The sequence below is a fragment of the Mesoplodon mirus genome (assembly GCF_964341445.2).
Source record: "Mesoplodon mirus genome assembly, chromosome: 3".
Lineage (NCBI taxonomy): Eukaryota > Metazoa > Chordata > Mammalia > Artiodactyla > Ziphiidae > Mesoplodon > Mesoplodon mirus.
The window spans coordinates 85,661,247-85,689,125 of NC_138978.1; the positions used below are offsets into that span (position 1 = coordinate 85,661,247).

Here is a 27,879-nt window from a genome sequence, read left to right on the forward strand (position 1 = left end):
TCCTGTCAGGGAAATAAAATTGATATACACAAAACTGCATCTATACCTCACCTTATTCAAGAAAGAATTTGAAGGCACGTGGGGTGAAGGCAAATGGAGTACCAAGTTGTGTGCTGCAGGCCCCCCGGCACTAGGGCAGTTCTGAGAAGGGGCCAGGCAAGGTTACCGAGGGCCACCGGCCTCCTGCTGATTGTGTGCTATCTCCCAGAGCCAGGGGCCTTGCCCTCGGGCCTGAATTCTTTGTGGTTTCCATCCCATTAACCTTGAGCAGTTTTCACTGAACTTTATTTTTAGCTTCTGCTTTTCATTTCCAAATTGATAACTGAGCAAAGTGGTCATTGGCCCAGTGAGCCTTGCCCAGAGCAGCAAGGCCAATCAGAGGGTACCCCCTGGCCGTGAGCTAAATGATGGCATTGGCCTTGGTCACTTTAAGCCTTTCTATGAGCTGTTCATGAGTCTCAGTCCACGCCTTGTCTAGATGGTGGAGTGATGTCTTGGGAGGTTCGGGTACTTAAGGTCTGCCAGGAGGGTGAAGCGAGGCTAAGGCCTCACTCCCATCGGAGTTGGAACCAGGACTTTCGTTTCTTGTCCTAAGCCTGCCCACAGCATTTCCTCCGGCTGTGCGCTGGGAGAGACTAGAAACCTGACAGTTGGTTGAAAGACAAGTTCTTCAGGGACAGTGGCTGTGGTTATCTGCTCAATGTTTGTTATGTTCCCTGGATGTGCCAAACTGGGTCCTGAGCCCCAGGGACACAAAGGTGAGCAAGGCAGACATCCTTGCTGTCATGGTGGTTTGCTTCTTGCTTCCTTCTTTCCCTTCATTCATCTATCCCTCGGACTTACTGAGTGACTGCTGCATGCCAGACACTGGACTGGCTGTTGGGAATGTAAAAAAATTAATGTCAGTCTGCTCAAGGGTAAGGAGACAAATACCCATACATTTATGTTTATTCTGTAATTGAGGTGGCTTGAGAGTTCTGTGCGTCCACACATGTGGTACTCAGTGATGAGGAAGATGCTGAAGAAAAGGGCTCAGCCCCTGCGCTCAGGCAGTATACAGTCCACTCAGGAGAAGAGAAGCCACAGTATCATACTTCCAGAAGCATATACCGCTATTTAAATGTTTCCCTATTTGATCATTTGTATCTCAGACTCCAGGTGTCTTTGTATTCCCAGCAGAGTACCTGGTGCCCAAGTGCCGAATAAATGTTGGTTGAATTAATGAACAACGAAGTGTGTGTTGCAAGACAGAAATTAACTTGTTGCCATAATAGCGAGCAGTTCTTTTAGAAAAAAGTGACATTTGCACCAGATCTGGGACAATAGGTGGCAGTTCCACATGAGAAGAGAGGAGGTGGCCCGAGACATTCCAAGCACCAGAAATGGCCTGAGCCACTCATTAAGCCCAGGAAACCACAGGGAGTTCTGTTTGTTGATGAGCACAGGGCATGTGGGAAAATGTGGAGACGTGAGAAAGGGTGGAGGGGCTTCGACCGCCAGTCAGGTGAGTTTAGACTTCAGCTGGTAAGCAGCAGAGTTCTTAAAGGGTTGTTCCAGAGGGTACTTCCAGAAATTACCTTTGATGGCAGTGTCATGGGTAGATTGGAGGGGTTACAGGATCAAAATAGGGTTTTTCTTCCTAGTTTCACTGAGATATAAGAGTTTTATTTTTTTTTAATGGGGAGGTGGGGAGACCCAAGCATGACTGAAGTTTAGGGGAAAAGGACCAGTAGGAGAAGGGGAAGGTTTTCTGAGGTGCAGGGTCACTCTGAGATAGTGAGGTGAACAGCATGCCCTTTGGGGACCTAGTCAGCGCAGGTGCAGGACACCCTCAGCAAAGCCCCTGCTGGAGAGAGGTGCTCCTGGAGGAGCTGGCCGGGGCTGCGGATTCTGGGCCTTTGAGGCCACTGTTAAAATGGCTCACCATGGGGTTTCAGCTGGGCAGGGGGACAGGGGAGGAAAACCAGAAGAGCTCATGCTACCCCCCCCCCGCCCCTTGTATGTTCTAGAACACCTAACTTGTTGCATCAGTGGTGCAATTGGAATACTGACCATTGATTGGGCAGGAAATGCGGACCACTGAGCATTCATCTCTCGGGGCCTTAATTACCTCCTTTGTCAAGTAACCCTTCGGACCCCGTTCAGCACTAGCAGTCTATGGATCTGTCAGTGGAGACGTAAGGGAATTTAGAAAACCTGGATGCTCTCTGAAAGCCCAGCCAGCCACGCTCCGCCAGCATCAGGTTCAAGAAGGGCACCCGGGCCTGGTAGAGTGTGGCTACTTTGATCCATTGCTTGCTTACTCATCATTACTACTACTTTGTAGGTAAAGTTTTTAGGAAAACACACCAGCTAGTTTAGAGTGTGTTCATCGTAACCTTTTTTCCCTTGTCATTGTTAAAGAAAGTAGAGCATGCTGTCTGAACAGCAGCTGGTCGTGCTACAGTGTGTACCTAAAATTGCAGGCGGGCCTTTCTGCAAGAATCCCAAACACGCGAACACAGACTCTTGTCTGTTCTATATATCTTGCTATAAAGGAAAATGACCTCATAGTAAGCCTTAATAAGTTCATCTTTAGAGTGGGCTGTAGACAAGGTAGACTCTGTGTAATGGAACCATTTCTATTTCCTGACATTAGTCACTGAAGGAAAACGCCCACGTAATAATAAAAATAATACCTAACATCTGTTCAGCACATTAGAGCTCCCGAGTGCCATGTATATTCACATCCAAATGTCAGAAATCATATACATAATGTTCTACTGTAAACTAAAGAAAACAAGGATAGGTATTGGGTATATAAGGGACTGTATGAATTTAGGTAAGAATTTATGGTGAAGAGCAGGCTGCTTCTGGTTTTTTTTCAGGCCTTGACAGGGGAAGCAATAGTATGGATAAGAGCCATGGAGTTAGACAAACATGGGTTCAAATCCCAAACTACTGAATGTCGCTAAATCCCAGCTTCCTCATGGTAAACCAGAATGATAATTCCTCTCAGAGTTGGTATGACAGTGGAAAGAAATTAGGTTTATAAAACTTGTGGACACAGCCGGAACCAGAGAGGTGCGGAGACTGATAATTAATACCAAAGATTGCTTGTTTAGCTCATATACTGTTAGAGCTTGGCGTCACTGAATGTCCCTCACCTTTGTTCTCTCTATTCAGACTGTCAACAGTTCCCACCTGCGCTTCTCCTTTCAAGACATTCCATGTGCTCTTTCTGCCTCGGTCCTGTTGATACCTTGCTTGACCTCCTCTCCAGCTAAATGATGGCAACAGCCTCCCAGCCAAATCTCTAGTGGCTCTCAGTCTCCCCCACCCCCAGCCATGATGTCCTCACCATGTATCTCATGTATCATGGTGTGACTATGCTTTCTAAAGCTCAGTTTACATGTTAAGTGTGAATCTGTACTGTCTTGTCTCTCTGTCACCTACTAAATAAAACCAAACTCTGTTTGGAGGTCAGTGTCCTCAGAAATCTAGCTAAACCTTAATGTTTGTCTTTATTCTGTATGACCATGCAATATGAATTCTTTGCTGCAGTCACGCCAGCCAGTTTAACCTTAGACATACAGTGAACTCAGACCTGCCGCTGTGCCTTTGCTCAGGCTGTGGCTCCTGCCTAAAAAGCTGCATACGGCATTGTCTATATTTTAAAATATGCCTGTATGTGTACATGTATCATTAGTCATGAAAGACACATGAGGGCCCAGAAACACATCTTTCATCTAAAAAATGATGAGGAATTTCATGTCTTAACACACATCCCTCAGCTTTCCGTTTTATTTCTGCCTTGATAATTAATTTTCTGACAGTGTTGGGATACAGTGCCTTCCTAATGGCATCACTACATCCTAGTAAGGATAGTACAAGAGTATTAAACTGCAGAGGAAGGTGTTTTTGAGTTAGGGGATTTGGAAACGGCAAAAAGGCACTAAGTTTCTGGTTTATGTGCACTAAGAAACATTTTTCTAAACTCCTCAGAGAATCCTTATCTTGCTGTTGCTGGTATTTACTGTCTCTCTTTAACCCTTTACTTAGGTGGAATAAACACTTAGATGGAATAAGCACATCCTGCTTAAGCATCAGTGAAGACCTTGTGTGCAGAGTCCAGTGCAGGGCACTGTCTGCCTCTGCCGGGGCTCTCAGCAACTCAAACCATAGCTTCTGACCACAGGCTGTGGAGGCAGAACAGGCAAAGAAGCATGTAAGGTCACTCCCCAGGTTGCTTTCCATCATTTTTCTTTAGGCATAACCAGATGTTTCTTGGACATAGAGACAAATGCAATTTTGCTTAGTCTTCACAATTGAAATTATTCTGGTTTGTTGAGATACTTTACCTCACTGCCTTTATCTCTGTAAGGAGTGGCTGAGAGGGATATTACTGGGAGAATCTGTCCCATGTCACACCTCATCCATGATGAATTTCATTAATCTTTGAAATTCTCTTTTCCCATCTTCTTCTGGAGTCTAGTGCCTCATCCATGGCAGGTGATAGGAACTTAAGTATCCAAATATATTTTCTCTTTTTGCCAATTCATTTAGTCTGTGAAGAGTGAGGGAGATGCCTTAAGACAGGAAGCACCCTTCTCAAGAGGTACAGATCAGGTAGTAATTTGTAACCGCCTAAGAGATAGCAGCCACAGTTAGGATTTTCTTTTTTGTCCAAGTTTCTTCTTACGGGTATAAGTAGTGTGGGAAGGATCTGGTAGCTCTCGTAGTTTTGCTCACTCGGTAAAATTTCTCCTTATCCAATAAGATAAGTGCTCCTTAAATCACAGTAACAATTAAGAGGCTACATTCATTTACAAGGACAAGGACATCTTTTTAGAAACCTTAAAGCAATCACTGGGTAATAAGTGATTTAAAATGGGGCAGAGGAGGAAACATTTTCCTTGGTTTTTATCTCAGAACATATGGTATATTCACAGCCCATAAATTGACAGTAACACAGCTCATTTAGTAAAAGGGGAAAATGCTTTATCAGGTTGACCAGGTCAAATACAAATATGCATATGCAGTATGATAACTTCAGCGTAAAATGAAAACCACACATGTATTCATAGCAAAAAGTGGAGGGGAACACCACAGACATATACAATGGTCAGAAAATTATCTGATGTGTTTCATTTCTTCCCTCTCTCTGTGTCTATATTCTCCAGTTTCTCTTTGTTGAGTGTTATTAACTTTATAATCAAAAAGTCACTTTTAAAAGGCTATGCCAAATAATGACAGGTGTGTACCAATTTGGTGTTTAATTATTTAAATTTTTTTAAAGAAGAAAAATGAGGGGAAACGAGTAAAATATGAGAGAATAAGGGATTAAACACAACCTGTTGAATATGGAGATTGTTCATGTGGGCAGAAATCTGGAAGCCTCAGATACCTGGACAAGTTACCAAGAAGCAAAGTAAGTCATCTGGGTAAATTACTTAATATATAAAAAGTGCTTAGAGCAATGCTTGGGATATGATAAGCTGGTTATTTTCATTGCTATCACCCCTGGATACTAGCACATTTTTATACCACTTTGAATAAATCATGGTACTCACTAAGTGCCTATTGGGTTAGTTTTTCCAGACCCTTTGCAACCCTGGTTCACCTAATAGTTGTGTCAGTTTGACAGGACACAGAATGGCAGATGTGATCTGACAAGTGCAAAGATTAGTGAGACCATCCCCTCCCCTGTCCTGATCATTGTTCTTCTGGTAATGTTTGTGGCCAAGTCTCATCTTTGCTCATATTCAGCCCCCTATCTATGAAAACATTGAAGTCTTTCTCATAGATGCAGTAGCTATTAAGCCAGTTCTCTTACCCTGATCCGTGCTCTTGAATTTTTTGAATTAAATTATTTAACTTGATCCCTGCTAAATCTAACCTATTTTGTTTTGGCCTTTCAGATTGTTGGTATGTTTTTATTGCTAGTTCTTTTTCTGTCCCATTTGCTATCCTCTTCAGTTTTGTGCAATCAAAACCTTTTCTGATAAAATGTGGGTCAGGACAGGGATAGGACAGAGAGCCCTGTGCACTGGCATTCAAGGCTTCCCCGTAGATTGGCATAGATGAACATCTCAGGCTCTCATTCATTACTGGCTTATTCTTACATTATTTCTAATTCTAATAAAACTCATCTGTTTGGTTTTTTGGCTAATGACAGAGTAGGAGCCATAAGTGAAGAGGGAGAGAGAATTCTTAAAGATGAGTGGACTGACCATACCCTGAGATAATGGCCTGATGCCTCAGGAGGAGACAGAAAGAAGAAACCCAAGGGATATGTGACATTTAAGGGGGGAGGGTCTCAGGATGGAATTCGGACTATGACAGAAGAATCCGGCTGTGTTACAGATGTATGAAATGAGGTCTTTGAAGGGAGTAGACGGAAAGGGTACTGACCTACGTCACTTTGGAAATGAGTGGAGACGATAAGACAGAAGGTAAAGGAGCTGCTCGTAAGCACTTTATCAACTCTAGTTGAAGAGCATTTCCTATGAGGGTGAGGGTAAAGGTTAATGAAGCTGAAACCACTGTATGTATACTGGAATTAAATAAGTAAATGGAGGGCTTCCCTGGTGGCACAGTGGTTGAGAGTCCGCCTGCCGATGCAGGGAACACGGGTTCGTGCCCCGGTCCGGGAAGATCCCACATGCCGCGGAGCAGCTGGGCCCGTGAGCCATGGCCGCTGAGCCTGTGCGTCCGGAGCCTGTGCTCCGCAACGGGAGAGGCCACAACAGTGAGAGGCCCACGTACCGCAAAAAAGAATAATAATAAGTAAGTGGATAGTGGGCAGTAGTAGCCAGGTTTTCACTGTGGAATGGGAGGTGACAGATAAGCAAGGGAAGGAATGATCCATGTGGAAATGGATTACAGTTGGAGACATCAGTATGGATTCATATAATTATTAAGCTAAACATACATATAAATGTATATATATGGGAATATTTATAGATAAGTAGGTATACATGGGTTAGTAAACACACATTTCTTTGTCAGCTGAGATGGCTTGGAAGCAACAACACTCCAGTAGCAATGAGCACACCTAGCACCCAGATCTTGGTTTCTAATATCTGTCTCTAATAAAAGGAGCCAGAACCCCTTGTAGAATGGCTGATTCTAGGGCTGGGGCAGGGAGTCAACAAAATGAACCTGGAGCATTTTATTGTGCTGGAAAGTGAGGGAGTTGCTTACAAAACCCCACAATGATGGAAGTCTGTCAAAGGTGCACAGGAGTTAACTGAAATAGCTCTAACGGTAAAAGCTGAAACAATTTGAGCAACAAAATAAACTAGTAATGAATTATAACCCAAATTATAAATAAATACTCATGAGTCCATGCTGTGATATAAGTAAATGATTGAATAAATAAATGAGGGAGAACAGAGAAATCTGCAGAAAATTTACAAATGATTTATGCAGATAACTTCACCCTCGAGGTGGATTATAGTTGCCACTCCCCAAGTATGGGGTTTACATAGTGATTTCCACCAAATAGTACAGTATGGAAAGGGGGGAGAACTGACAAATAGCACCTCAGCCAGCTGGTCACAGTTGATAACAGCACAGTGACAAGTCATGGTAGTATTTCTCCTTGATATGACATGATGAAAATGGCACTTTACCTCTGGGGTGTTCCTCCCCCAAACTCATAATTCCAGTCTAATTATGAGAAAAAGGCGAGACAAATCCCAATTGAGGGATATTCTACAAATCCCTGACCAGTACTCCTCAAAACTGTCAAGGTCATCAAAAACAAGGAAAGTCTAAGCAACAGGTACAACCCAGAGGAGCCTAAGGAGACAGGACTATTTAATGCGGTATCCTGGAACAGAAAAAGGACATTACGTAAAAAGCAGGAAATCTGCAAAAATCATAACCTTTAATGAATAATAACATACTGATGTTGGTTCATTAGTTGTGACAAATGAAATACTAATGTAAGATATTAATAATAGGGGAAACCAAGTGTGAGGTATATTCTAACTCTTGTTAATAACCTCACAACTTTTCTATAAATCTAAAACTATTTTAAAATAAAGCATTTACTTAAGGAAAGAGAAGGGTACCAGGACTGCAAAAGCATTGCAAGAGTTCTTGAACGCCACACCCCAGGAGCCTTGGGGCCTCCCCATTACAAACCATGTGTTGATTAATGTTCTTTATGTTGGAGCTGAGTCAACTCTTCCTCACATACCACTTTAATCCAGAGTGGTTCTCACTACACTTTCCTGGTCAGAGCCAACTTTTTGTTATTTCTAGCCCCAGGCTCTGTGTATACTGTATCATCCCATTTAATCTTCCTGTGACATCATTTGGCCTAGGAGTCCCAATATTCAAAATTCAGGTCTGAGGCAGCCTCTTCTCACCCCTTTAATCTCCTGGCAGAATCTCTGTCTCCTGGCTCAGGTAAATCCACTTTTTCTTAACATTTTATTTTTAAATACTTTTAGACTTAAGCAAAAGTCGCAAAAGTGATACAGAAAGTTCTCAAATACCCTGCACCCAGCTTCCCCTAATAGCATTGTCTTACAGAACATTGAACAATTGTAGAAGCCAGGAAATTAACACTCATACAATACAATTAACCTGCAGAGCTTATTTGAATGTTGCCAGTTTTTCTATTAATTTTCTTTTTCTGTTTCAGCATCTAACACCGGATCCCACATGGCACTCCTCACCCCCATTCTGTGATAGCTTCTCAGTTTTTCTTTGTCTTTCATGACCTTGACACTTTTCAAGCGTATTGGCTAGTTATTTTGTACTCAGTCCTTCAGTTGGGTTTTCGGCTATTTTCTCATGATTGGATTGGGGTTATGCATTGTTGGCCAGAATATCACAGAAGGGGTGTGTTCTTCCCAGTCCGTATCATACCAGGGGGTACGTGATGTTGATATGTCTCATCACTGAGGATGTTAACTTTTTTTTTTTTTTTTTCGCGGTACGCGGGCCTCTCACTGTTGTAGCCTCTCCCGTTGTGGAGGACAGGCTCCAGACGCGCAGGCTCAGTGGCCATGGCCTACGGGCCCAGTTGCTCTGCGGCATGTGGGATCCTCCCGGACCAGGGCATGAACCCGTGTCCCCTGCATCGGCAGGCGGACTCTCAACCACTGCACCACCAGGGAAGCCCGGGATGTTAACTTTGATCTCTTAGTAAGGGTGGTGTCTGCCAGGTTTCTCCACTATAAAGTTACTACTTTCCCCTTTGTGTAATAAGCATCTTATAGATACCTTGAAACCATGCAGATATCCTGTTTCGCATGATACTTTTGCGTACTTTAGTATCTGTCAGTGATTCTCGCCTGCAACAGTTATTATGTAGGGTTAGTTGTCATGCCTAGCACTGTGGTTATGACTGCTATGTGCCTGGTGCTGTGCTAAGCTCTTGATTTCACTTTTTCAAAATACCCTCTGAATTAGACAGTTTGTCCCCAAGTGTTGTCTTTTCTGCAGAACCTTCTCCAGCCTGTCTGTGTGGATGGAATAACTCTCTTTGTTCCTGTAACTTAACCATTTGCCCCTCTGCCATCATCCTTCCGACCCTCTGTGCTAATTCTGGGCTTTTCCTCTCCCACACTAGACCTTTGGTCTCTTATTCCTGGATCCCCAGTTCTGTGTGTAATGCCAGTCACATCATAAGTGCTCAGAAATTTGAATGAAATAATTTGGTTTTAGGGCCTTTATAACCCTGGTTCATCCTCCCTAGCCATGCTACATTGTTCTGTTTCACATCCTTGTAGTGGCTCTTTGTTAGCCAAGCCATGTTGTTGCCCCGTATGAAGCTCACAGTCAATGATTGAAAACTGGACCTTTTTTTATAAGTGCTGCTGCTATTAAGTCAGGTGTCCTGAACTCCATCACTCTACTCTTGAATTTTTAAATGAAGTTGAAGGCTTTGGGCTGATCCCTATTAAATATCATCTTGTTTGTTTAGCCTGTCTTTTCAACCATGGAGATCTTTCTGATACCTAATTCTGTTCTCTGCCGCATTTGCTATCTTTTCAGCTTTGTGCAGTCTAAGCACTTTTCTCCTTCCAAATGATTGATAACAGATAAGGTAGGACCAGTTACACAGAGATACCCCCTGACATTCTTTAGCACTCTTTAGGTGCAGTGGAAGACTTTTCTGAAAATAAGGTAGACTGTCTTTGGTGTTCCTTACTACAGCACAAAAAAGTAAGGTTTGATGAGACAAAGCTGATTTAAAATTACATGTCCTTTATAACCTTTCAATGACATCTGTTTAATTTTTTTCTGTCACTTATTCATTAAACATACACTTATTGAACATCTACTGTATGACAGACACTGTTCTAACTGTAGGACTGTAGCGTGAACAAAATATATGAGTTCCTGGTTTATGGATAAAAAAGCAAACAAAAACATAAACAAGAAATACTTCAAATAGCTATAAAATCTATGAAGATGGTAAAGTAAAATGGGAACTAATCAGGAAAGTCCTCAGTGAAAAGCTGATAGTTGAGCTAAGGTCTAAATGATAAGAAGAAAGGAGCCATGAGAACATCTGGGGGAGGAACAGTCCTTCAGAGAGAAGAGCAAGCACAAAGGTCCTGAGGCATGTGTGACTTTGGCGTACTCAAAGAACAGAAGGGCAGTCAGTAAGCTAGGACAAGGTTATAATTTCCAGTTACCTGACAGGTACATTTACTGCTTTTTTTTTCTAGAAGTCATCTAATTTTATACTTAAAATTTGACCTTGTTTGCTCAGATAGCTAGAAAAAAAAGTTAGAACAGAATTGCAAGAAGAGAATTTGCACATTTCCCCAGGCACAAAGTATCATCTGAAAACAAAAACACAACAAAATGTTGGAAATTATGGATGCTCGAGTTGGTAGGAATGCTCCTACTTTCCAAGTGTTCATTTCTCCCTAGGGTAGATAAAATGATATTTCCTAAATAGAAAACCCATTGTACTATATAATGAGTTATTGTTTTGGATGCATTAATATCTAGTGTAAAATACTGCCTGGAAACATGCATTTGGTTTTTAGACTGAAGATCTTTTGATGATTGCAGACGTGGTGTAAATCAGATGATATAAGTTGTCTTCTTTTTTTTTTTTTTTTTTTTTTTGCGGTACGCGGGCCTCTCACTGTTGTGGCCTCCCCCGTTGCGGAGCACAGGCTCCGGACGCGCAGGCCCAGCGGCCATGGCTCACGGGCCCAGCCGCTCCGCGGCATATGGGATCCTCCCAGACCGGGGCACGAACCCGCGTCCCCTGCATCGGCAGGCGGACTCTCAACCACTGCGCCACCAGGGAGGCCCATAAGTTGTCTTCTTAAGTCTTTTCAGTAGAGCATAACGGAAAATAAGAATTTTGTTGGATGTATGTCTGGAATACTCTCTTAGTTTGGATTGCTGTGTTTTGGTATTTTCAGATAATTGGCGTTTTAAGGTTTTGATGGATTCCTTCCAAATGGGCTTAAGATTAAAATGTGCTAAACCTTCCCCCATAACTCTCATCGGAGCAGTATATACTGGAAGCAGAGAGCTCCGTATCTCCATGATATCTCTCACTTTTCTGCTGTTTGTCTCAGAGTGAGCCAACTGTGTAGCATTCTCGGCACCGATGGCACAAGAGTATGAAGGGAAATGCTTAGAAGATGAGTGGAGTGTGCAGTAGAAAATGTCTGGGTCTTGTTTATCTCTGAGTGTTAACTTTCAGAACATAGGAAACTCAGATGTTCCCTTATCTTGAACATTCTTTTAGATAGAAATTTAGAGAGATGTAAGTTAAATGCTTTCAGTAAATTGAACAGAGTCATACTCTTTGGGGTTCAGAGGAAGTTTGTATAATTAAGGATGGTGGCATAAATGGGCTGAAAGTGAATTGCCAACAGGGTAAACCAGGAAGAAAAAGTTCATGTACATCATCGGTACAATATTAAGTAAGCTAAATTATAGAAAAATAATTTGTGCTTAATCATTATTTGGATGTGACTTAAGTATTTTCATAAAGGCAATCACAAGTAACCACTTAAATATTTGTCTCTTACCTTTCCCCAGGATACCAGGTGTTCCGTGTATTACATTATAGCTGAGGAAGCTCTGGGTTACATGTTAGGGAAGGTTCTGTCAAGCTCAGAAAGAACCATGCAGTTGACAAAAGCAGCAGCTATATTCCCTGCTACAGGCTCATGTTCTTTCACTGTCAGCCCAGGACCCGAATGTGTCCTCCCCGCTGCCCACCCGTCCTCAGTGAGCACGCAGGCTGGTGTTTCAGTGAACAGCGTTAACTGATTCCTACACCAGCTTGTCTGAGAACAGATAGGCATGCTGGATAATTAATAACTGCGTGTGTGGTAATAGAGTAAAAATGTTTGAGAAACCAAATTATTACATATACCTAAAAATAAATACACTGTGAGCACATGTAGAGCTTTTACATTACTACTCCAAAAAGATAAGCCTACTATATTCATAGAATAAACAATGAAATCCGTTAGATGGCATGTACATTTATTTTTTCTTATTTGACAAGAGTTCAAGAGTTCTTATTTGACAAGACAATTCTTTGTCTTCACCCACTCGGCAGACGTGTATGTTTTCTTCAAGTTATCGTTATAAGCAAACAGCTTAGAAAAATTCACAGCTAGGTAATTTTACCCCAAATATCTGCTTAAATTTCAAAGGCAACTTGAGTTAGCCCTGAGCAAGCTCAGAAAACTGTATATAAATATGTGTATTATAAAGAAATTTTTTATATAGTACATTATCTTCTATGTAACATATATGTTGATTTGAAATTTTTATGTAAAGATGTATCTCGTCATTCTCTCTTTCACTTATCTTTAGTTTCCATCTTTTACTTTGATGTGAACAGGTTTGAACTATGTAATCTTAGATCATGTTGTCTAATGCCATCATTGGAAGGGGAAACAGAGATCTAAAAGGTCTATGTGGTCACATGGCTAGTGGCCAAGCAGGACCTAAAATCCAGGTCTCCTGATTCCCCGCTTGCTTTATGCAGGTGCTGATAGGAAGTCCACACCCTGGGGCTTGGAGAGAGAGAGGCTGTGAGGAAGGGCAGGGGTGGGGGAAGCTCCTGTATGAGGATCAGGTTTTACCTCTCCTGGAGGCCAAGGGAGGGCAGGAACTAAGCAGAGAGGTCAGGACCCTCACGAAATAGATTAGCACTCAGGGCAGAGTCCAGTCTAAGAACGGGAAATTGCCATACCACGGTAGTGATGATAATAATTACTCTTCAACTTTTTGGGTATCTATTATATACTAGGCAGTGGGCTGTGCATTTTATTGTAACATATCATGTAATTTTCATAACCCCTGCAGAAAGGCACTGTGTTCCTGTTTTCACAGAGGAGGTGCTGATATTCAGAGAATTAAATGGCATGCCCAAGGTCACATAGCTTGTCTGAGAGAGAACGCTATGATTGGAACCTGTCTGCCTTAGCCAGATCTCTTTGATTTCTGCAGTTTTATGCTGCCAAGCCAGAATCAGATTTAAAACAAGGGGGGGGCAAATGTGACAGAGATCAGAGACAGAGTAGGGAGCAGCATGGTGTGAGCCTGGTCCTGGAGGCTTACAGCAAAGGAACAGCACTGTTCTGGCGTAATAAAAGGAGGCCACCTCTCCGACGGGCACAGTGGACAACAGAAGGAATTCCCACCTAATTCTCATACTTACCCTTGAGGAGCTAATAAAGATGACTCATTGCCTCTGAAATGTGACTGAACCTCTGTATATGGTTTAGTGCCCACAGGCAGTTGTTAATTGGGAGAGAAAATCTTGGGCTCCTAAAACTTGTAAAGCATTTAACATGAGCCAGTAAGCAGTTGATGGTATACCACATACACTGTACCAGAATCCACTGGTGCTATGGAAGCGAGGCCACTGCAAACGCTGTCAAATCTTAAAGAGTTCAGTGGAGGAGAGCTGGGAGGGTGAAGAATGGAAAAACCACACCCTGAGGAGGAATCACTAAGTATCTGTGGATTGCTAAACTTCATGGATGTTCAGCTTAAAAAAAGGAGAACTTTGGGGGAAGACCTGCACCTACTTTTATGGGGAAGGGAAGGAAAGAATTCTTCATTGAGCATCTTACGGTGATCCAGACATTAGATGCTTTCTGATCCTCACCAGTCCCACAAAGGAAATATTCCCACTTCCTGTAGTTCAGGAAGTTGAAGCTTAGAGAGAGATCATTTGCTGTGGGTCACTTAGCTAGTAAATGAATTCAAACACTGTTGTCTCTGAATCCAAAGTCAAGTGGAAGAGGAGTCAGACTAAATCTGAGTGGCCCCAGTGGCAAAGCTAGAACCAGTAGATATATGTTGTACCATAAAGCGAGGTTAATTTCCCAGGTTAATCCAAAAGCACTTTCTTGTAACAAGCACTATTCCTTCCCAAAATAAAGTGCCCTAAACACACACACACACACACACGCAAAACAGCTTTACTGAGATACAAACAGCTTTACTGAGATATAGTTTATAGTTATATAAACTATAACGTTCACATATTCTAAGTATACAATTCCGAACTGCCTTTAAAGGTAGCAAGTTTCCTCCTGTCATTGGAACTGCCTGAGTAGAAGAGGCTAGAAAATCTCTCAGTCAAGGATATAGTAAGAGGAAAGTCCTGCTTCCATCTCTAGAAAAGTTCATTTTAAGTAACTTAAAAGTGGTTTCACTACCCCCAGAGTACTGAGCAGCTGTTCACTTAAGTGTTTTAAACTTTGATGGATACATGGCAATGGAAGGGCCCAGAAGATGCTCCAGTTGTGCTTGTCACCGTAACTTTGGCTGCATGCTAGAATTGCAAGGGAGGTTTAAACACTCCAGATGCAGATATGAGGGCCACACCCTAGGGCCAGCTAAGCACCTCTGGGGTAGGGGCCCAGCGTCAGATACCTAGAGGCAGCAGTGCTGAAAGCTGCTTTCCTCAGCAGAGAGGCTCAAGAGCTGAGAGGGTCATGAAGGGTCAAAGACCCAAACCAAGCCCATCCTGCCTGTTGTTGCTTCTCTGCGCCCTAATGGTGAATCAGCCACATCTCAGTCGCTTCTAGTTTGGCCACAGCTGCCGCTGTCCCACGTCTAGCTCTTTCGAGACATCCAAGGCAGTGTTGGCAGTTTAACCAGAGACAGTTTGTTTCGTGACCTTTTAACCAGCAGAAGCTTTGTTTGTATCTAATGTCGCGTCCACCAGACATTTCTGCAGAGCTTTAGGATGGAAAGGTCCTTGAGAAAAGAATTAGCGTAAACTCCATCTCCAAATCTGATTGGGGGTCCTGCTTTCAGAACAGTGATTTTACCCATATTTGAAACTTTTTGTGACCTATTGTGCAGGTCACTACATATATGCCCACATCAGAACATCAGTGCTTTCTGTTTTATCGCCAATATGGAGCTTGTTAACTGATTATAATGTGGTCAAGTGAAAATCTAGCCTGGAAGCCAGACGGTATCAAAAACGGGTGGCCTTGGGGAGGCTTAAAACCTCTCTGGGCCTCATTGTCTGTAAAATGAGAGTTGATAGTTCCTGCCTAAATGTCCCTTTAAGAATCCACTTTAAAAATGTGTGTGATCGGGGCTTCCCTGGTGGCGCAGTGGTTGAGAGTCTGCCTGCTAATGCAGGGGACACAGGTTCGAGCCCTGGTCTGGGAGGATCCCACATGCCACGGAGCAACTAGGCCCGTGAGCCACAACTACTGAGCCTGCGCGTCTGGAGCCTGTGCTCTGCAACAAGAGAGGCCGCGATAGTGAGAGGCCCGCACACCGCGATGAAGAGTGGTCCCCGCTTGCCACAACTAGAGAAAGCCCTCGCACAGAAACTAAGACCCAACACAGCAAAAATAAATTAATTAATTAATTTTTAAAAATGTGTGTGATCATGCCTTACAACTTATTATTTGTCGTGCTCCTGCTGTGTGCCAGGTGCTGTACTAGTCCCTGGGGAAACCGACCTGAGTAACTTGGGGTTTTTTTTGTTTTCTTTTTGTCTTGTTTTGTTTTTTGCGGTACACGGGCCTCTCACTGTTGAGTCCTCTCCCGTTGCGGAGCACGGGCTCCGGACACGCAGGCTCAGCGGCCATGGCTCACGGGCCCAGCCGCTCCGTGGCATGTGGGATCTTCCCCGACTGGGGCACGAACCCGTGTCCCCTGCATCGGCAGGCAGACTCTCAACCACTGCGCCACCAGGGAAGCCCCTGAGTAAGTTTTGATTCCTGCCCCGGAGAACCTTATAGCTTAGTGAAGGAGATAGGCTTAAAACCAGGTGACGGTTAAAAGGGTGTGGAGGGGCAGAAATGCACAGGATACTCTAGGAGCATCAAGGAAGGATTAGAAGGACTGGGTTATTGATACAGGGATTTCAGGAAAGGCCTCCCACAGGTGCTAACGGAGGACAGAGTGGAGGTTAACAAGGTGAATTGGAGAAAGAGGGAACCTCGTGAGCAAAGGCTTGTAGGTGAGAGCACAGAAAAGGGATGTTGTGATGCTAATGTTGATAGGTGTTTTATTCAGTGCTTGCTTCCTTTCCCTTGGGAGAAGTGACTCGTTATTGAGTAGGGTGCATTGGAGAGGATTCAAAGGAAGAAAGGCAAGAGATACAGGTTAAAATGGTCATCATCTGTTTTCCTCTTCATTTGCCTGATTTTGTGTAGGCATTAGGGATATGGAACGGGAATGAGGTTGAGTGATTTATATACATCACCAAACCCCACGATTAAAAAGAACACTTTTGGGCTTCCCTGGTGGCACAGTGGTTGAGAGTCTGCCTGCCGATGCAGGGGACACAGGTTCGTGCCCCGGTCCGGGAGGATCCCACATGCCGTGGAGCGGCTGGGCCCATGAGCCGTGGCCGCTGAGCCTGCGCGTTCGGAGCCTGTGCTCCGCAACGGGAGAGGCCACAAGAGTGAGAGGCCCGCGTACCGCAAAAAAAAAAAAAAAAAAAAAGAACACTTTGTCCAGGTCAGGTGTAGTATATGTTGAAGCATGAAAGAATGGAGCCAGGCAGGAGCAGGTAGGTGGAGAGGGAAGACTGAAGGAGGCAAAGGCGAGGGGCAAAGATGGGGAGAGCTGGAGACCAGGCAGTGACAGAGTAAGGTTAGGTTTTGATTCCTGCCAGCTTAAACCTAGAGAGAACTTCAGAGATGATCTAAACCCAGCCTTCTCCTTTTACAGGGGTGAAACTATAACCCATGGATGGTGACTCACCAGAGTCAGAAAAGTCTCCCGCAGAGGACTTTCTCTTATAAAGAAAGCCTTTATAGTTCACGCGGTCTGAATTGGGGACCAGAGATGGTCCGCAGACCAGGCATCCGCGAACCACACAGAGCACTGCGCAGGAGCTTCTCTTGAGCCTCACGGTAATTTCCTGTGTCTGCCCTGATTTCACTGTCAGCAAAACTGCAGCGGCATCCCTTCAAGACTGTTCTCAAAGTAGTTGTCACAGTTAGTTATCTGTCTTATCCTCACCCTGTATATTCTCCACAATTGTGCTCTCTTCAGAGTCAAGAAATCGCAGAAATCAAGAAAGCCAGCTGCCCAGTGGTGATTTTCTTTCATGTACCACAGCCCATGGAGGCAGCACGGGGGCAGGGAATGTAAGGGGTGCATACTTCTTGTGCTGTAGGCTTTCATGCCATGAATTGTCAAGCCTGAGCCTGATCCAGCCAGACTTCCTTCTGGCTGAGAAACAGACTGTCCCCATACATTTCTAGTCCAGTGAATCCTATTAGAAGGCCAAATGGCTTCATCAAAAGCAACGTGGTAACCAGGGGCCTAATCTCTCCTGCCTCTTCTGTTGACTCTGTCAACACATGGTGCTGAGGTAGGAGAGCCTGCAAGGGCTTTTTCATGGCTGCCTGAGTTCTGAGCTGTTTGTCTGAGCCCTGATCCCCCATGCCCTGGGAGTGTAAAGCAGAGGTGTGCTGAGTAGAAAGAGCTCTCAGCAGGTACCACGAGACCCAGATTTCAGTCCTGGCCTCAAACCAGCAGTTGTGGCCTTGAGTGAGTCACCATCCATGGGTTATAGTTTCACCCCTGTAAAAGGAGAAGGCTGGGTTTAGATCATCTCTGAAGTTCTCTCTAGGTTTAAGCTGGCAGGAATCAAAGGCCCTAACCTTACTCTGTCACTGCCTGGTCTCCAGCTCTCCCCATCTTTGCCCCTCGCCTTTGCCTCCTTCAGTCTTCCCTCTCCACCTACCTGCCCCTGCCTGGCTCTATTCTTTCATGCCAGCCTCTCCGTACCTAGAGGGAATCCTTTGGTGCCCAAGTAGGACTAGATTTCCAGATAGACTAAGTGTGTGTTTAGGGCACCTGCAACACAAAGTCACCATGAGAAAATGGTTTCAAGAGAATTTGATATTCGCTACTTTAAAAAATATCAAAACAATCATGGAAAAAAAAACCCACAGACTTTTGCTGGACTTCCTTAGTCTTATTTTAGGGTTTGTTATTTTAATTTAATTTCTGTTTGGAGGAACACTAAAATCTGTTCAGTACTTAGGATTGCTGAAGGCTTCATCTTCTACCTCTAAACTTCTTGGACTCAGCCTTTTCACTAAAGCCTCGTAAAGGTAGGGGCAAGTGCGTTCCTTTGCTCTGTGCCCTCTTCTCTGTACTAGCCATGTGTGCTTATTTTAGTACAGTGGCATGTATTTCTATAGCCCTGGCTTACTCAAAGTCTTCCATTTTGTTATGTACTTTCTGGTTAAACATTTCCATGGTGGGTGTTAGGCTCTGGGACAGAGATAGGCCAGGAGAAGAGACATCTAACTATAAGACACACTCATGCCCTCCTCCAAAGTTCCCCATCAAATTGAGGTGTAAGTTATTCTCCAGAATAATTAAATGCCACAAGTGCACGTAAATATTTGAAGGAGTGCTGCGGACATTCAGAGGCAGAGCGGTTTTTGGAAGATACTCCCTGCCAGAGGGTCCTTGAAGGAAAAGTGGTGGAGAGTTTTCATAATAACAGAATATGCCCATCTGAATGGCCTGTTAACTTTATTTCTAAATTCTGAATCCCATGATGGTGGACTGTTGGCTGCTACCCATTCTCAGAACTGCCCCAAACTAGTTTCTCCCAGACTCAGGCTCTCTGTCTCTGTCCCTCCATATCTCTTCTGCCCTGGCTTTGGTCCTTTGGACCTGTCCCTTCAGATAAACTGCTGTAGCCGCTGAGAAGAATAGCCAAGCTGAGTCCCCTGGGCCCACAGAATGATAGGTCTTTTTCCTGGTAGACTCTGTGTGGTTGCTTAGGGGAACATTTGGCTTTTGCACAGACCCTGAGTGGTCCCCAGTCCCTTATTTCCACCACAGTCTGGTTAAGCCCATGTCATCGTTACTGTCATTATCAAGTTAAATGTATTGAGTGATTGTGTGCCAGGCACTGTGCTCAGTGCAGCACATGTGTGGATTCATTAAATCCTCATCACAGCCTCTGAGATGAGTGCTATTTTTTTCTGTCTTACTGATGTGGAAAGGAAGGGATGTTAAGTAACGCACGTGAAGGGCCATATAGCTGATGGCAGAGCCAGGATTCTTACTCTAGCAATGTGATTCCCGAGCCCCTGCTCTAAACCATTACATTGTACTATGTGTTCAGAGGAAGAGGAGCTGGGCGGTGTGGTGGGCTTGGGACAGCGTGGACAAAATAGGGAGAACTCATTCTGAGTTTCTTTCCATCAAGATGCAAGTTGTTTGAATTGTTAAACAAGAAGAAATGCCAGAAAGTGCTGCTTCTTAAATATATTAGATGATGTCTTTTATCCATAATGCCATCTTTTTGATTCTGCTCATCGCTTTTTTTTTCACTCAGTATTTGATCAAAATAAAAGTTGTTTGATATGGATGCCTTTTCAGTGAGGTACACAGTATCACATTGCCAAGTGTAATTTCCACTTGGGTGACACTGTTCTCACCAGTGAGAGAAATGGCATCGTTAGCCAAAAAGGGTGGTGTCAGGTGTCTTAACCTCTCTCACTGAACAAGCAAGCACAGTTACGTACATTGAGATGTGTCTTTTCAGGATTCTGGCATTGTTCATTGGTTTGTTTTCAGAAGGAGGGTTTCCTCCAGAAAGTTAAACATTATTTCCTCTGCTTCTTTATCACATTGATTTTGGGGAGTGTTTGCTGATGTTCCTAAGTGTGGTTATACCCGTGCTTCATGAAAAGGTGTCGCTTATTTTACTTCCCTTGGATGGAGTTCTTAAGACTAATTTGATGCCTTGAGTTGAGCCCAGAAACTTTATATTTAGCTTTGACTTGATTTCTTCCAAAACATCAGTACGTGTACTTTTAAGAGTCTCCTGATAATTCTGGTATCTAACACCCACTTGTCACTTTATTTAATGGTTCTAGTGGTTTGGGGCATCCAATTATTCATTGTTTTCACCCCTAAGAATAATGATCATTATGGAATTCCCAGTTTAGCCTGAGACCACCCAACTTCCCCCTACTCAGGACTCAAGACTTGCTGTTGCTCCAGGGACAAACCAGGGAAGGCAGAGTCTAAAGAATTAAAGTGAGGAGGCAGGATGAAAACTTAATAGTAGAGATATCTTTCTGAGCACTCTGGAAAGATCTCTCTACCTTGCACCCCCTTACTTCCATCAAAGCCAAAGGCCTTTCACCCTTAGCTGGGCTCCTTCAGAAGTCCCCAGCCTCAGCTGTGCATTGTGGCTGTAAAGGACCATCTGACCACTTGGAAATTCAGGAAAGTTGGACCGTCAGCTTCTCTTTGGAGTTAATGGAGCAGTATAGTTTACCGGATGTGAAACTGTTTTTAGAGATGTCAGCTGCCCCGGGGGCTGGTTCCTGGGCTGTGTCTTTGTGGGTCCGGCCCAGGGGAAGGAAGGAAGGAAGGAAATAAAAAGAAATGAATTCACTCACTTTTCCTCCTTAAAAGGACTCTGCAGGGATACAAAAGGGGAATCTGAACTTGGTAAGGTAGCTTGCTCTTCTGTCTGCTCCAGGTTACTTTTTTGTTTTTGCTGGCGTGCTCTGCCTGGATCTGTTTACCACTCCTGCAGCGCCCCCATCCCAGTTCTAATCAAGACTGCATGGAGGGCTTCCCTGGTGGCGCAGTGGTTGAGAGTCCGCCTGCCGATGCAGGGGACACGGGTTCGTGCCCCGGTCCGGGAAGATCCCACATGCCACGGAGCGGCTGGGCCCGTGAGCCATGGCCGCTGAGCCTGCGCGTCCGGAGCCTGTGCTCCGCAACAGCAGAGGCCAAGACAGTGAGAGGCCCGCGTACCGCAAAAAAAAAAAAAAAAAAGACTGCATGTAAAGCACTTATATTCTTTCATCACAAGACCTAGGTTTGAGTCCTAGTGCCACCACTGTTAATTGGCCGAGTAATATTGGGCAAGGAGTTGAACCTCTTGAACACAGTTTTCTCCCCTATTTGAGGCTGATAATAGCACTTATTCACAGGGTAGCCTCAGGATGAATTAAAATGATGACACATGTTAAAGTCACTTTGTTAGCTGTTCGGTATCCTTGCTGTTAATGTTTCCTACCCATGGCTGGCTTTTTCAGATGCAGGCAAATGCTAGCTACATGAATTTTTACATGGAAACACTTCATTTTGGAGGTTTTAAATAACCCTTTTATAAAGATTGATAGTGTAAAATATCTGGCTGTAAAAATGGGGAAGAACTTGTGAAGACGTTTCACGGTGCCCTTCAGGTTTGTTTCAGCATATGCAAAGAAATCATCCTAAGGGTTAAGTTTTCACCTGTGTCATTTGGCTTGCAAAACATTTGGAAAGAACTTTCCAGGTGGTTAATGCTTCTCATAGGTCAGAAACCTATTTCCATGTGCTAAGTCATCAGTAATATTTTGGGTGTGATTGTTTCCCTTTTGAATATATTTTAGATGAATTGTTTCCCTCTAAGAATTCACACAGAAATTGGATAGCATGTTTTAGACTGCCCTCCCCAGCATTTGGTAGGATGGGGTGTGGTCACGTACCCCAAACAAATAAGACCCACAAACAAATAAGACCAAACAGATTATTTAGTTTCCTTCTTACCACATTTTTTGCACGTATAGCTTCAATAAATAGTTGCTAAAAACTGTAAGATATACAAGACAAGGAGATCCACCCACTCTTGAGATTTCAGGAGGCCCATAGATAACCCCTCCTCCAAGCTTGAATCAAAAAGCAGTGGAGAGAGATAAAGGAGTCAGGCGGATGGACAGCAAAATACCATCTTTATTACTGAAAATGCTTTTGGGATAATGTGGCTTTGGGTCTGCAGCCAAGCAGGCCTTCTGAAATTTCATCCTTGAATTAGATAGATTTACCCACTCTTTCCCTGGTACAGCAGGACAACAGAAGTTGGCAACCAGCAGGGAAAACCTCCTACTCCCCAGTAGGAGAAAAGTCCAGCATTCACCATTTTTGCAGGCAGGCAGATCCCAAAGAGAGGAAGGAGGAGGTGGAGAGAGAGAGGCCAGGTCTGTTATCGAGGGAAATTCTCTGCAGGTGATAGGTGGAGAAAAGTAAATAAAAGTCTTCTCATAACACCTGCAGTGGGGTCTTCAAAAGTTGATTGGTCCTGGCCCTTCTCTCCAGGGACACTCAGTAAGAAAGGGAGGTATGGCATCTGTCCAGCTGTGACTGAACCCGAGATCAATCTGCTTTGCCTTTCTTCACTGCTCTTGCTAAAGCTTTAAATGTGGAGTCGGAGCACTTTTTTTTTTTTTTCTTTTTTTGCGGTATGCGGGCCTCTCACTGCTGTGGCCTCTCCCGTTGCGGGGCACAGGCTCCAGACGCGCAGGCTCAGTGGCCATGGCTCACGTGCCTAGCCGCTCCGCGGCATGTGGGATCCTCCCGGACCGGGGCATGAACCCGCGTCCCCTGCGTCGGCAGGTGGACTCTCAACCACTGCGCCACCAGGGAAGCCCTAGGAGCACATTTTATGTGGCTGCCACACTTTTCCCTGGCGTTGTAACTGGCCCCCTTCCAACGTCTGAGACTTCTTTCAAGTGCCACTTTAGGCTTTAAAAAAATTAATCTTTATTTGACTAAAAAGTGATGAGAGGAACAGTTCCTTTTCGTAAAGTGTCAAACAGTGTACTGCCTTCCAAACAGCTGGTGGTGTATATAACTTAGCCCAAAGGTGAATTTTACCCTAAATAGAAGCAGGATGCAGAGTATACATTGCATGGTGACACTGGGCTCAAACAGAAGCAAGTGCATTGCAGCTGCTGAAGAACAGAAAAAAGAAGTCACTATCATCACTGAAGGGAATTCATTATTATTATTATTATTATTAATTATTATTACCATGATTAATTTCCTAGTTTTGAAATTGAATTTGTAGTACTGAATTGAATAGAACCCCACAATCACACCCAGGTTTTCTTTTCTGCTTTCCCCAACTTCTGTGCCCTTTTTAAAGAACAGAGTTTTACAGAATTTAAGGTAGACCAGGATTTTTTTGTTGGTGTCCTCAGCCAAACCCCGCTGTCAACCAGAACCTGGGGCTGGCTTTCTGCGGAAAAACCTGCCCGTGGATTGCGCCCAGCTGTGGTAGCCACTCCATGATGTTCTCAGATGGGCTCTGGAGTAAGACCAATCCCTGTGTGAGCATTTGTAGTAGCCACTGGATAAGAACCAGAATAATGACTCCAGAAAGCAAAGGTCACGGCTCTAACCTGCTGAGTCATCTCGGCTCAGCCTGGCTGGCAAGGGCTCCGCAGCTTCACTGGTTTGCTTTACTGCTCATTGCATTCCAGCCTGCCAAGGACTCTTTTACAGATCAGTGGGGGCTCCTGTAGAAAGGGTAGGTGCGGGTGGAGCGGAAGAATCTGAATTTATAATATGTGCTCTAGCTCATCTTGATTCAGGTGTTACTTTAGAAGAAACACAAAAGAGTAGGTAACTCCAGCTCCTCCATATAAACCTGTCAGCATTTACTCATGCAGAGAGGCTACTGTGATTGGTCACATTCAGAACACAAAGGGTCCCAGGGGGCTTCTTGGCCACCATTCAGGTGCTGGACTTCCTGTGTTCCACTGAGCCTTTATGCACAAGTGCCAGCAGCCTTCACTCCCATTTGTCCTAATCGTCCAGGATGTGCATGAATAAGAAAAATAAATACCAAAGAACCGACAAGTACTACGTGAAATTTTGTCTGGGAACTTGAAGGCTAAACACTCTCAGGCCAAAAAATACATTATCTTTACTTCTTTTCTTTGCCCTGCCCTGGCCTGATGTAGCCTCACTCTTAACTTACACCACCCCATGAAAAAATTGTATTAACCTTTCCTAAACTTTTTTCTTTTGCTTATCTTCAAGTATTTTAGTCTTTTCCACCTCTGAATCAGTCTTTCCCCTTTTGAGATCCCTTTTTCCCCCAAAGAGCTGAATCATTAAAAATAAGCATGATACAGATTCATACCCCTAACATGGAAGAGGAAAAATGGCAAAGCCCTGCAAAGCGGTCACAAAGTGTTAAAGCATCAAAGATCTTAGACATCTTAAACTCCAAGAGAATGTTTTTTCCTGTAGAGCTCAAAGTTATGAGTTAAAATACACTAAACTTGTATTATTATTCATCATCACATGCGATTGCCCTATTTCTAAACTGCAGATGCTTTACCGGAGGGAACTTTGGTGTATCTTCAGGATGTGGTCTAGGTGTAAACAAAGTACCCAATGACAACTTGATAGGGTGGTTCAAAGAATTTATTCTAAAAACATTTGCTACATATCTTTTGTATATCAGGCAATTAGGATCTAACTGTTAAATGACACATATAGAAAGATCAGTAAGACACAGTCTCTCCTCTGGAATAACTTGCAGTCTGCTGGGTAAACAAATAGTGATATCCTAATGATTACCCAAACAACAGCAAATAGGGTAGCATGGGGACTCAGCTACTCAGAGTAGCTTACTCAGCCTTGGCGTATTGGGTGGGAGGCACATGGCTTTCATTGAAGGATGTAATTGAGTTTGGATTTTAAGTGTGAACTGAATCTTAGAATTTTACATCAGGGAGGAAGAGACAATCTAACGCAGTCTTTCATTTTACCGATAAGGAACTGGAGACCTAGAGATTTTAATTGCCATTGCTAGGGTACAATAGCTAGTCAATGTCAGACAAGAGTTCCACTGGAACTTTACTATTTCTTCTAGAAATAGAATTTGGGGTACCCAAAGAAATAATTGTTTGGGGAAAATGGGATCGACTTGGAGTATAATTTCTCCTGGAACAACCTGTTGTTTTTAGTCACATTTATCGTAAAGCTGTCTTAAAAGGATTGATTAACTGTTTGTATGAGACTAAAGTAACAGCTCTCCTGGTACATGGACTAGCTACATTATTTTAATACTTTATTACAAAAACAGTAAAAGGCAGGGCAGTCTGGAAACTTGCTAATTGGAATAGTTCGTGGCCCCCAGGTAATCTTGGAGCTATAAATCATTGCACCAGATATCCAGAAACTTAATAAATGGCACAAATTTCTTGAACGTTGAAGCCTATCTTAAAAAAAAAAAAACACTTCTATAAAATTATTAAAGTATCACTATACTTTTTGTTTTTAATTAATTCTAGGATTATAAGGATTCGTTAGATGAGAGAGAGTGGCCTTTTGGCCTTTGGGGTGCCTAAAATTTCTGTTTCTGTAAACTTTATTTCTAAATTTTTGACCGTATGTCCAGAAAGCACTTATAAGTTTATTTTTCATATCATTTGCATTCCTGATTAGTAGAATTAAATAGACTAATCTAATACCCTCATCAAGAATCATTTGAATGCCTTCCTTCCTTATATTTTTCTAAAATGATTACCTGGACAACCTGCGAAACTGTGTTTGTGTTTAGTTTTGCCTCCTGGTCTGTCAGTTTTTAACTCTGTGACTTTATAAACTTTATGAGGATGATGTTACCTAACATTTCTCAGCTTTTTTTTTTTTTTTTTTTTTTGGCGGTACACGGGCCTCTCACTGTTGTGGCCTCTCCCGTTGTGGAGCACAGGCTCCGGACGCCCAGGCTCCGGACGCGCAGGCTCAGCGGCCATGGCCCACGGGCCCAGCCGCTCCGCGGCATGTGGGATCTTCCCGGACCGGGGCACGAACCCATGTCCCCTGCATCGGCAGGCGGACTCTCAACCACTGCGCCATCAGGGAAGACCCTCGGCTTTGTTTTTTTTAGCCTGTAAAATTAGGGAAATAATTTGCCTCAAGGAGTTGTATTAATTAAATGAAATAGTTTTTGTAAAACCCCTCCCCAGTGTGCCTGACACATACTTAAATCTCAGTAAAGTATAGCTTGGATTACTTTGCTTCATGTCCTGTGAATATGTTATAACAGAGCAAACCTGTTTTGTATAGAGAAAAACTATCCTATGCTTTTCAGAACATCGTAAGGACATGATAAATATACTGCCTCTCTTTATTCTTTTGGGGTTCTGGTGAACATTTTTTGCAGCAGCCAGTTTTAATGATTAATTTTAAGGCCTGAACCCAAGCATTATTGACTAAGATAAAAACCACAAGCCTCAAGAGTCAGTAAGTATTGATGTTGGTTGAGAGCCAATGGATGAATGATGTTTAATATATTAAATATTAAAGGCAGAATCTTTTGGTTTGGTGAGTGTTCCTCATGCTGCCAATGAAAACATCCAGTTTGATTTACAGAAGTTTAATTTTCCCTGGATAAAATCCATTTCACCTGACAGTTACTATATAATAATTCTAAAATACTGTTAACAACCCAAATAATTTCCTAAAATTCTGTGGGAATTCAATGAGAAAAAAATAACTTTGTTATTTAAATGCTTATATTTTTCAGTGGGTGGCTAAGTTTGCATCTTTAATATTACCTTGATTGCTGAGAATTTTAAAGTACTATAAATTATATTTTAAATATAAAACTAAAACAATAGAAAAAAATTTTGTAGAAATGTGGGCTTCCCTCCTCCTTTATTTCTGCTTTTCTGTAATTTCCAAAATATCGTTCAAAATCATACTTAGTATGTTGCATTCTCCAGAATTCTGCCTAAGTGTGTTTCTGAAACAGACAACCTACATTTCATCATTGATTCATTGAATTTTCCGTACAGTTCTAAAAAAATGAAAATTGTGGATTGAAATCAAATTGGAAACTTTCAGGCTTAAGAGAGTATTTTTAGAGGAGCAATTCAAAAATGCTAATTAATACACTTCGGCAAATCACAACAGCAGCTAACTCAAGTAGCCCTTATTTTGTGCCAAGTACTGTTCTAAGTACTTGTGTATATTAACTCATATAATCTTCACAACAGTGAGGAGGCTGGTGACATCATCACTGTTATCATTGCCATCATCAGTGTCATCACCATCATCAACCATCTTCATCACCACTGTCATCATCACCATCACCACCATCATCACCACCACCATCATCACCATCACCACCATCATCACTGTCACCATCACCATCATCATCACCATCATCACCACCATCATTACCATCACCATCACCATTACCATCACCATCACCATCATCATTATTTTTATTCTCCCTTTCCTCCTCCTCCCAGCACACTACTCCTACCACCACTTCCATTTCATCGATGAGAAAACTGAAGCAAACTGAAATCAAGTAACTTACCTAGTAGCACAGCTAATAACTAGTAAAGTCAAGAGTTTAACCCAGGCAGTCTGGCTCTAGGATCTAGTTTCGTAATTACTACACATAGGGCTAACCATAGACACAGCTCCCACAAGCTTCCACAGACGTATAAGTATGATTTGTGTTTGGGTAATATTCTGAAAAATTTTATTTTTCAGCATTTTCTAGAATACAGTTATTGAGCACTTAAGCCACCTAAATTATTTTCACTGATGTGTGGGCTCTGAGCGGATGTGTAAGAGGAGTTGTGCTGTATATTAATGCTGCTT

General features: G+C 43.1%; 1 protein-coding gene across 6 annotated transcripts in view; it reads left to right on the top strand.

The window, feature by feature from the left end:
* LRRC8D (leucine rich repeat containing 8 VRAC subunit D) overlaps nucleotides 1-27,879 on the top strand; it is a 112,070-nt gene that overhangs the window by 61,283 nt on the left and 22,908 nt on the right. Inside the window, exon 1 of one of the 6 annotated variants that reach the window (XM_082615690.1) lies at nucleotides 17,164-17,339. The exons of the other annotated variants lie outside the window; for them this stretch is intronic. The gene's annotated coding sequence lies outside the window, so the exon portion shown is untranslated. Of the gene's footprint in view, nucleotides 1-17,163; nucleotides 17,340-27,879 lie in introns of those variants that run through there. 6 annotated transcript variants of the gene reach the window in all.